Here is a 10,792-nt window from a genome sequence, read left to right as displayed (position 1 = left end):
TTTACGTGGCTTGTATAGGTTTCTAGCAAGAACGTTTCTTACCTACATAAAACCACAACGTGATATGCCAATTTCTATTTACCCTTCATAAGGACCCTTTTCATCGAATCCGTTCCGACTAAAGTGGGAGAGACAGACACCCGCTAGCCACCTTATGCAACTAGTGCATGTCAGTCGGTGGAACCTGTCTCATGTAAGCGTACGTGTAAGGTCGATCCGGGCCGCTTCATCCCACAATACCGCCGAAACAAGATAAGACTAGTAGCGGCAAGAAGAATTGGCAACATCTACGCCCACAACTGCTTTGTGTTCTACTCGTGCATAGTAACTACGCATAGGCCTGGCTCATGATGCCACTGTTGGGGATCGTAGCAGAATTTTAAAATTTTCCTACGCATCACCAAGATCCATCTATGGAGTATACTAGCAACGAGGGGAAAGGAGTGCATCTACATACCCTTGTAGATCGTGAGCGGAAGCGTTCCAATGAATGGGGTTGATGGAGTTGTACTCGCCGTGATCCAAATCACCGATGACCGAGTGCCGAACGGACGGCACCTCCGCGTTCAACACACGTACGGAGCAGCGACGTCTCCTCCTTCTTCATCCAGCAAGGGGGAAGGAGAGGTTGATGGAGATCCAGCAGCACGACGGCGTGGTGGTGGATGTAGCGGGATCTCGGCAGGGCTTCGCCAAGCTTCTGCGAGAGGGAGAGGTGTTGCAGGGGAGGAGGGAGGCGCCAAAGGCTGTCTTCTTGCTGCCCTCCCTCCCCCCCTTTATATAGGCCCCCTGGGAGGGGGGGGCACCGGCCAAGAACCCATCTATGGGGGGGGCGGCGGCCAAGGGGGGAAACTTCCCCCCAAGTCAAGTGGGGCGCCCCCCCACCCTAGGGTTTCCAACCCTAGGCGCAGGGGGGAGGCCCATGGGGGGCGCCCCAGCCCACTAATGGCTGGTTCCCTTCCCACTTCAGCCCATGGGGCCCTCCGGGATAGGTGGCCCCACCCGGTGGACCCACGGGACCCTTCCGGTGGTCCCGGTACAATACCGATAACCCCCAAAACTTTCCCGGTGGCCGAAACTGGACTTCCTATATATAATTCTTCACCTCCGGACCATTCCGGAACTCCTCGTGACGTCCGGGATCTCATCTGGGACTCCGAACAACTTTCAGGTTTCCGCATACTCATATCTCTACAACCCTAGCGTCACCGAACCTTGAGTGTGTAGACCCTACGGGTTCGGGAGACATGCAGACATGACCGAGACGCCTCTCTGGTCAATAACCAACAGCGGGATCTGGATACCCATGTTGGCTCCCACATGTTCCACGATGATCTCATCGGATGAACCACGATGTCGAGGATTCAATCAATCCTGTATACAATTCCCTTTGTCAATCAGTATGTTACTTGCCCGAGATTCGATCGTCGGTATCCCAATACCTTGTTCAATCTCGTTACCGGCAAGTCTCTTTACTCGTACCGTAATGCATGATCCCGTGACTAACTCCTTAGTCACATTGAGCTCATTATGATGATGCATTACCGAGTGGGCCCAGAGATACCTCTCCGTCATACGGAGTGACAAATCCCAGTCTCGATCCGTGCCAACCCAACAGACACTTTCGGAGATACCCGTAGTGTACCTTTATAGTCACCTAGTTACGTTGTGACGTTTGGCACACCCAAAGTACTCCTACGGTATCCGGGAGTTGCACGATCTCATGGTCTAAGGAGAAGATACTTGACATTGGAAAAGCTCTAGCAAACGAACTACACGATCTTTGAGCTATGCTTAGGATTGGGTCTTGTCCATCACATCATTCTCCTAATGATGTGATCCCGTTATCAATGACATCCAATGTCCATAGTCAGGAAACCATGACTATCTGTTGATCAACGAGCTAGTCAACTAGAGGCTTACTAGGGACACGTTGTAGTCTATGTATTCACACATGCATTACGATTTCCGGATAACACAATTATAGCATGAACAATAGACAATTACCATGAACAAAGAAATATAATAATAACCATTTATTATTGCCTCTAGGGCATATTTCCAACATGCCCATGGTATTTTGAGTGCGTAGTTATGTACGCGCAGTACGAATGCCGCTACTTGGCTGGGACTGGGACGGAGGCCAAATTGCTAGTCGAGCTCTTGACAAGCTGGGCTGTCCTGCTGCCGAGTAATCCGGACTCGTTTGACAGTGTCCGGGAGCTCAGCCGACGAACTAAGGTTCTGCTTGAGAAGGCTGCTCTGTACTTCTGCTGCTAATGCAGCGGTGTGCTCCTCGGTACGGAGGGAGCGTTCCGTGTTTCCGTTGACTGTTATGACGCCGCGTGGTCCGGGCATCTTGAGCTTAAGATAAGCGTAGTGTGGCACCGCGTTGAAGCGCGCAAAGGCGGTTCGTCCAAGCAGTGCGTGATAGCCGCTGCGAAAGGGGACGATTGTTCGGAGATCCGAAGACAACCTCTAGTGTGATTGAGCCCGTACAACGGGCCTCTACACCTGGTATGACTCCTTTAAAGGTAGTCTTTGTGGGCTTAATTCTTGATGGATTAATGCCCATTTTGCGTGCTGTATCCTGATAGAGTAGGTTCAAGCTGCTACCACCGTCCATGAGGACTCGCATGAGGTGAAATCCGTCAATGATTGGGTCGAGGACCAGTGCGGCTGAACCGCCATGAAGGATACTGGTCGGATGGTCCCTGCGATCAAAAGTGATCGGGCAAGAAGACCATGGGTTGAACTTTGGGGCGACTGGCTCCATCGCATAGACGTCCCTGAGCGCGCTCTTGCGTTCCCTCTTGGGGATGTGGGTAGCATATATCATGGTCACCGTTTTAACTTGGGGGGGAAACTTCTTCTGTCCCCCTGTGTTCGATGGCCGGGGCTCCTTGTCATCGTCCTCGCTTTGCGACCCCTTCTCCTTGTTCTCGGCATTTAACTTGCCGGCCTGTTTAAAAACCCAACAGTCTCTGTTGGTGTGATTGGCTGGTTCGTCGGGGGTGCCGTGTATCTGGCATGGGCGACCGAGTACGCGATCCAAGCTGGATGGGCCCGAATTGTTTCTTTTGAACGGCTTCTTCCGCTGGCCGGACTTGGAGCTGCTGAATCCGGCGTTGACCGCCGTGTCGTCGGTATTATCACCGTTGTTTCGACGCTTGTGTTTGTTGCGTCGGGGCTTGCCGTTGCTATTTCTGGCTTCCGTAGTGCCAGGTTCGCTTGCATTGTTGTTGCTACGGGCTAGGCAGCTATCTTCGCCCGCGCAAAGCGGGTCATAAGTGCCGTAAGGGCTGCCATGGACTTCGGCTTCTCTTGGCCTAGGTGTCGGGCGAGCCATTCGTCCCGGATGTTGTGTTTAAAGGCCGCCAAGGCTTCGGCATCTGGACAGTCGACGATCTAGTTCTTTTTAGTTAAGAACCTAGTCCGGAGTTTCCTGGCTGACTCTCCGGGCTGTTGAATTATGTGACTTAAGTCATCGACATCCGGAGGTCGAACATATGTACATTGGAAGTTGTCAAGGAAGGCCTCTTCCAAGTCCCCACAGCTGCCGATAGAGTTTTCAGGCAGACTATTCAGCCAGTGTCAGGCCGGTCCTTTGAGTTTTAGTGGGAGGTATTTGATGGCATGGAGATCATCGCCGCGGGCCATATGAATGTGAAGAAGAAAATCCTCGATCCATACCGCGGGGTCTGTTGTCCCATCGTATGATTCGATGTTTACGGGTTTAAACCCTTCTGGGAATTCGTGCTCCATTACCTCGTCAGTGAAGCAAAGGGGGTGTGCGGCGCCTCTATATCGGGCCACGTCACGACGTAGCTCGGATGGAGTCCGTCTGTGGTTCTCGGCCCGGGAGTGAGTATGATTATTGCGTCCGGCTAGATAGCCGTTATCGCGCGTCGGGGCACGTCCCCGTGATCCATAGATCGATCTATTCTGACCTGCTCTACTATCCAAGTCCTGTCGCAGGTCATATGTATGTCCCCGAGCTGTTTTATCTCCACCTTTACGGTGAGGTGGGGCAGGCTGGTGTTCGGCTTGTGCTGCCGCTTTATCCCGACCACGTGGTGGTCGGTCAGCCGCATTGCGCGATGGTGGTACGGGCTCCAACGCCTCATCAACGAACTGAGGTAGCAATTTGCGCTTCAGGTAACTTTTGGCTGGGAGCTTTAGGCTGTATTCCTCGACTCCCAGGACATCAGCCCATCTATCATTGAGCAGATCTTGATCAGCTTGAAGCTACTGCTGTTTCTTTTTTAGGCTCCTTGCAGTGGCTATTAGCTGGCGCCTAAAGCGCTCCTGCTCGAGAGGTTCCTCAGGCACAATAAAATCCTCGATGCCGAGGCTCGCCTCATCCACGGAGAGCGGAAGATAATTACTGTCCTCCGAGTCTTCGTGTGTGGCATGTTCATCAGGGCTAACTTGCTCGTCTTCTCGTTCATCTTGTTCGGAAGTTGCCTCGATGGGGTCTTCATTGTCTTCGGCACTGTCCGGAGTGTTATCTTCTCCTGTGCCGGTGTTGCTGTCTTTGTTGCGGCGTGATTTAGAGCGGCGCCGCTGACGCCGGCGCTTTGGTTGTATCTCAGGAGGTTTATCCTCAACTGGATCTTCCTTGTCGTCGCCGCTATCCTTTTTTGGTGTATCCACCATGTATACGTCGTATGAGGAGGTGTCTGTCCATCGTCCGGTGAACGGCGGGTTTTCGGCCTGCTCCTCTCCAGCATCATCGTCCATACCGTCGATGTCTTCGGAGCCGTAATCGAGCATGTCAGTTAGGTCTTCGACAGTGGCTATTAAGTGGGCGGGGGGTGGGAAGCGAAATTCTCCGTCATCAGCCTCCAGTTCGAACCGGATATAATTCGGCTGTGAATCCCCCGCTAAGGAGAGTGTTTTTAATGAGTTTAGCACGTCGCCTAAAGGCGAGTGCCGGAAGATGTCCGCGGAGCTGAATTCGACAATCGACGTCTGATCAAGCTCGACGTGCGCGGACGCACATGGTTCGGAACTTGTAGCCGAAAACGAGTCCGAGGTTCCGGTGACACGGATCCCACTCGAAGTTGGGTCGGTGTGCGGCTCTGACGCCGCTGAGTCTGCGGCTTCCGTGGCGGGGTCGAGCCTTCCGTCCTCGGATGGCGCAATCTGCTCCGGATCTAGGGCCAGAGCAGTTACAGGTGCTATCCCCTGGGCATGGTCCGATGACAGATTTAAGTCATGTTCATCGTGGCGACAGGGAGCGGCTGCCGTGATCTCGAATCCGTCGAAGATCAAGTCTCCGCGGATATCCGCGACGTCATTCAAGTTTCCAAATTTGACCTGACGGCCAGGGGCGTAGCTATCGATCTGCTCTAGATGGCCAAGCGAGTTGGCCCGAAGTGCGAAGCCGCCGAACACGAAGATCTGTCCGGGGAGGAAGGTTTCTCCCTGGACAATGTTGTTGTAGATGATTGACGGGGCCATCGAACCTCTTGACGACGACACAACGGAACTCTCAATGAAAGCACCAATGTCGGTGTCAAAACCGGCGGATCTCGGGTAGGGGGTCCCGAACTGTGCGTCTAAGGTCGATGGTAACGGGAGACGGGGGACACGATGTTTACCCAGGTTCGGGCCCTCTCTGTGGAGGTAATGCCCTACTTCCTGCTTGATTGATTTTGATGAATATGAGTATTACAAGAGTTGATCTACCTCGAGATCGTAATGGCTAAAACCCTAGAAGTCTAGCCTGTATGACTATGAGTATGATTCTTCGTCCCCACGGACTAAGTCCTCCGGTTTATATAGACACCGGAGGGGGCTAGGGTTGTAGAAAGTCGGTTACAGAGAAAGGAATCTTCATATCAGGACGCCAAGCTTGCCTTCCACGCCAAGGAGAGTCCTATCCGGACACGGGAGAGAGTCTTCGGTCTTGTATCTTCACAGCCCATCAGTCCGGCCCACGTACCATAATCCGGACGCCCGAGGACCCCATACTCCAGGACTCCCTCACCCCCATCGAGATAGATTCATCCACTGCCATCCTTGAAACCCTAGCCGGAGAAGAAACTTCGGACTGTGAGAGGACCCTAACCCAACGACCCCTCCGGCGGACCACCAAGGCCGGGGAACAGTGCAAGGACCGTCCTTTGGTCAACCCGAGTGGATTCCGCGACGAGGCACAGCAGGAAGGAAGCAAACACTCAACGACGGCCGTCGCCATTGAGAGGAGGTAAACCCTAGGAAAGATTGAAAGAATCGCCCAGGACACTTTTTTTTAGACAACTAAACTTAAACTTATTCATCTGAGTTCTCGGCCCGTATTCTGCAGCCCATGTGTACCGTGGGCTTACTTCCCCAACAGCACGCACTGCACCGTGCGAACCCCCCCCCCCCCCCCCCCCCCCCCCCCCCCCCCCGCGCCGCCGCCGCCGCCAGCACCGACGCCGGAGGGCGGCCGGAAGATGGCCTCGCTGGCGATCCCCGACGAGCTACTAGTGAACATCTTCCTCCGCCTCCCCACCTCAGAAGACCTCATCCACGCCTCCGCCGCCTCATCACCGACCGCTCCTTCCTCCGGCGCTTCCGCAAGATCCACCCCCCGCCCCTCCTCGGCTTCCTCGACCCAGTTGTTCACCGCTTCCACCCCGCCGTCCGCCCTCACCGCTCCGCGCCGGCGGCCGGCGCCGTCGCCCTCGCCGCCGACTTCTCCTTCGCCTTCCTCCCCGCCCCCGGCTCCTCCTCCGCCTTCCTCCCCGCCCCCGCCCGGGACTGGACCGTGCGGGAAGTCCGCGACGGCCGCGTCCTCCTCGACAGACCCCGCCGCCACGACTCCGGTGATGGGTTGGAAGCCCTCTTCAAAGAGATGCTGGTGTGCGACCCCTTGCACCGGCAGTATCTCCTGCTCCCCCCAATCCCCGATGACATGGCCGCTTCGGTTGCGGACCACCTCATGATATATGGGCAGAGCTTCGCCGAGACCTTCCTCGTCCCTCCCGGCTACGACGAGGAGGAAGCTGCTACGGCTACGGCGGAGACGTCATTCAGGGTGATCTGGGTGGTGCTGCTCTAAGCTAAGCAGATGGCCGTTGTCTTCTCTTCCCGCACAGGGCAATGGCGAGCCCTGACTCGGAGCGTGTCGTTGCCTCTACCGGATTTCACATGGATGGTTCACTTCAGGTCGCGCCATTACGCCCATGGCTGCTTCTACTGGATTTCAGGTGAAAAATTGTTGGTGCTTGACATTCAGAGGATGGAGTTCTCCATGGCTGACCACCCACCTTGTGCCAGAGCTCCGAGCGATGATGTGGCCATCGCGGAGGCAGGCCAAGGCACGATTCGGATGTTTGTGCCTACACCCAACACAGCTCGCCGTAGTTTTACGGTTTGGCGAAACAATGGTGGGAGTTCCTCCCAGTGGCAGTGGCAGATGGAGAATGAGACAATCTCGCTGCCTTCTGGGTCCTTGCTCATGGGTGCAGTGGGGAGGCACTTGCTCCTATATCATGTCGGAAGCTCGTCGATCAGGCGAGGTTGTTACACGCGGGGCGTCGACACATTTCAGTTTGAGAGGGTGTGTGGTTCTGCTTCATTGCCCAAACCGTCTCATGTATATTGCAACTTTCCACCGTCGTTATTATCGTCACCGACAGTGTCAAGTGGTAAGCTTTCTGTTGAATGCCAGAAACCTCCTTCCCTTCATATCACTACCACACAGCTTACTGTTCAAATACTCATAATATTTATCTGTTATCTCCCCTAAACAAAATATTTGTCATGCAAAATAATACCTCTTTTCCTTAGAAATCCCAATTGTTTTCAGTTCACACCTATGTTTATCTCCTCTTCATGGCGTCTATCTTGAGTTGTAGCTACGCATGTTGGGGCACTTTATTTCATCTATAGTAAGTTACTAAGGTTCCGCACAGAAAACGAATTCACCCGTAGTGATTTACATCAGTACTTTCTGTCAAAAACCCAACTTTGTTTGCCTGCACGCAGATGTAAGCCTTTTTGCACCTTCCCTTGTTGGCAGTGCACTTTTGTGATTCATGATGCCATTAGTCATTCGAGTTGATCCTCTTTGGTATTCAACTCTGATAATTGTACAACCAAGATATCTCCTTTGTTTAGCCTACTGCTGCAATTGAACCTAGGAACCTTCTACCAGATTGCCATTGATGATTTCTATGTGCAAATGTTAATTTTTTTTCTCCCCTTTAATCATCGTCCTCTCCTTTTTGTATGTGCTTCCTCCTTTAATTTCTTTCTCATGCACGCCCTTCCTTTGAAGCATGGAAACACACAAATTGAAGGGTACTACACAATTGCCCTTGGTTGCTTCATGATTGAGCTTAACTGCTCTAGTACCATTAAGAAAAAATGTTTAAAGAACTTGGTTGAATATTGGGAGTATAGAATTGCTGGATTTTGATACCGGGTTCTCTATTCATAACTTACCTGCAATTTTATTAAACCTTGATCACTTCATTTACGCCATAAAATGTTTACAGAACTTGGTTTTTTAATCAATGTAGAACCATTTGTATCTAAAGACTAATAGTTGTACGCCATAAAATAGAGTGATTTCAGCCTTGGTAGTGTGCATCTTTAAGTGAAACTGTCAGATAAGTGGAAATTAGCACTAGCTTGTGTCAATGTAATGGTGTGACCTTGTGCAATGCAGCCACACCCCACGCTGACGTCCGAGGAGAGGGGGGAGCTGTGCAGGTGCCTGAACCACAAGAAGTCGATGCTGGAGGCATGGAAGGGTCCGTCCTCTCAGTGGCTGCCGAAGCTCCAAACCCCTTGTTCGTCGTTGATGACGAAGCAGAGGCCGGTTGTGGTGGGCGAGGAGGAGGCGCTGGGGCCGGTGCAGGGGCTGGACCTCCGGAGGGTGCAGGGGCGGGTGGCATAGCTTGAGAGGGCGTGCAAGGAGGCGAGGGGCCTGCCGGTACCAGGGTTGTCAAGGAGGACGATTGCGGCCAAGGGCAACAAGTTCTTCAGCTGGAAGGGCTGCTTGCCTTGTTGGATGTGATACCTAGTCTCATATCCTTTTGTAAGTTCATTTGCCTGATGTGTTGTGCTGGTCTTTTGGTTTTTGCTGCGTGTTGGTCACTCACTGGTTATTAGTCAGGTAGGTAAAATGAGCAAGACTGGCAGCTGAGCTGGGACTTCGAGCTTTCACCATTGTCCCCTGTTTGCTCTTGTCGTCCTGTGCAACTGTTGCGAGATGACACAAAAGCGTTGAGCTCCAGTTTGCAAAAACATCTTATATTGTGGGACGGAGAGAGTACTTCGCATGTTAGTTTTGTCTGTACAGTTTGACCAAATTTATATTGAAGATTTTCAACATCTGCTATACCAGATAAATATTAACACTATGAAAAAGAATACTGTTCCATGATGGATCTAATGATGTTGATTTGGTATTCTGAACACTACGAAAAGAAATACCCGATAAATATAACACTATGAAAAAGAGTACATAGAAACTCCAAAGCGGGATTCATTATTATTTGTGACAAAAGTACAGCTCATGCCACAGGAAATTCAGAACTGAGAATGATTTGCAGGCGGGATCGTTCTCACCCTCGTGTTACCAGCGCTCTGGGTCTGCCATTACAGCTGGGATGTTAGAAAGTTCCCCCCGAAGAAACTGGATACCATAGATACCGCATATAATAGAGCAAGCACACCTGTAAATTCTTGGGGGCAAACATGGTTTGCATCAGTATGTGGGACATGGCACAGGTACAAGATGAGACCAGAACATGTGTAAGAACCGATGGCGACCGACTTCTATGATGATTTTTCTAGCCTGGCTATTTTAGTTTGATTTTATACAGCTGGTATATTTGATTACAGCATATGCTACCTTAATATTTCAGTGAGATTTATACTACTCCGGTGCGCACTAGCTGCAAACAGCATGAATATCACTGTTCACCCGAAAAGGCTGGAACCATATTCATCTCTATCCTTTTCCTTTCAAAAGCTAGACTGCATTGAGCTGACTCGTGTTGATCTATTAGGTTTTATAAACTATAGATCAGTGTAATTTTGTATGATGGTTTCTACATTTGCTCGGCATTGACAGACGCCACTAGATCCCAGTATGATTTTGCATGATGATTTCCACGTTTTGCTGCAGTCATATATTTTTTTTTTTGTCTGATTCAGTTGCTTCATGTTTAGCACAGTTGTGTCCAAATGGAGTAAAAACTCAAACTGGATGTTTACCTTTACTGAACAGTCCTAGATCTCAGGGTTGAATTACTGTGAAGATTCCCTCAGTTATTCCAAAACGAAGGTCCACAGCATGCAGCCAGGTCTCTGGGGACCGAAGCTTTGATCCGAGCAGCAGTACCGGTCAATCACTGGTTAAGAGTCAGGTAAGGTAAATGAGCAAGATTGGCAGCCGGGATTGCGGAGCTTTCATCGTTGTACCCTGGTTGTTCTTGCCATCCCGTGCAACTGTTGCTTGATGACTGGTCGACAGTGCAGTGTTATAACCGACGGTACAAAAGCTGTCAGTTATAATTTCAGGCACAGGAAGGAATTAGTGCTCCCTCTGATCCTTTTACTTCACATGTTAGTTTCGTCTTTACAGTTTGACCAAATTTGTAATGTTGAAAATTATCAGCATCTACTAGTATACCAGATAAATACAGTATGAAAAAGAATACTATTCCATGATGGATCTAATGATCTATTTGTAACATCAAGTACAACTCATGCCACAGGAAATTCAGAAGAGAGAATGAGTTGCAGACAGGATGATTCCCAGCCTCGTGCTATCAGCGTGCTG

This window comes from Triticum aestivum, chromosome 2D (genome assembly GCF_018294505.1).
Source record: "Triticum aestivum cultivar Chinese Spring chromosome 2D, IWGSC CS RefSeq v2.1, whole genome shotgun sequence".
Classification (NCBI taxonomy): Eukaryota; Viridiplantae; Streptophyta; class Magnoliopsida; order Poales; family Poaceae; genus Triticum; species Triticum aestivum.
Note: the sequence above shows the minus strand (reverse complement) of the source record.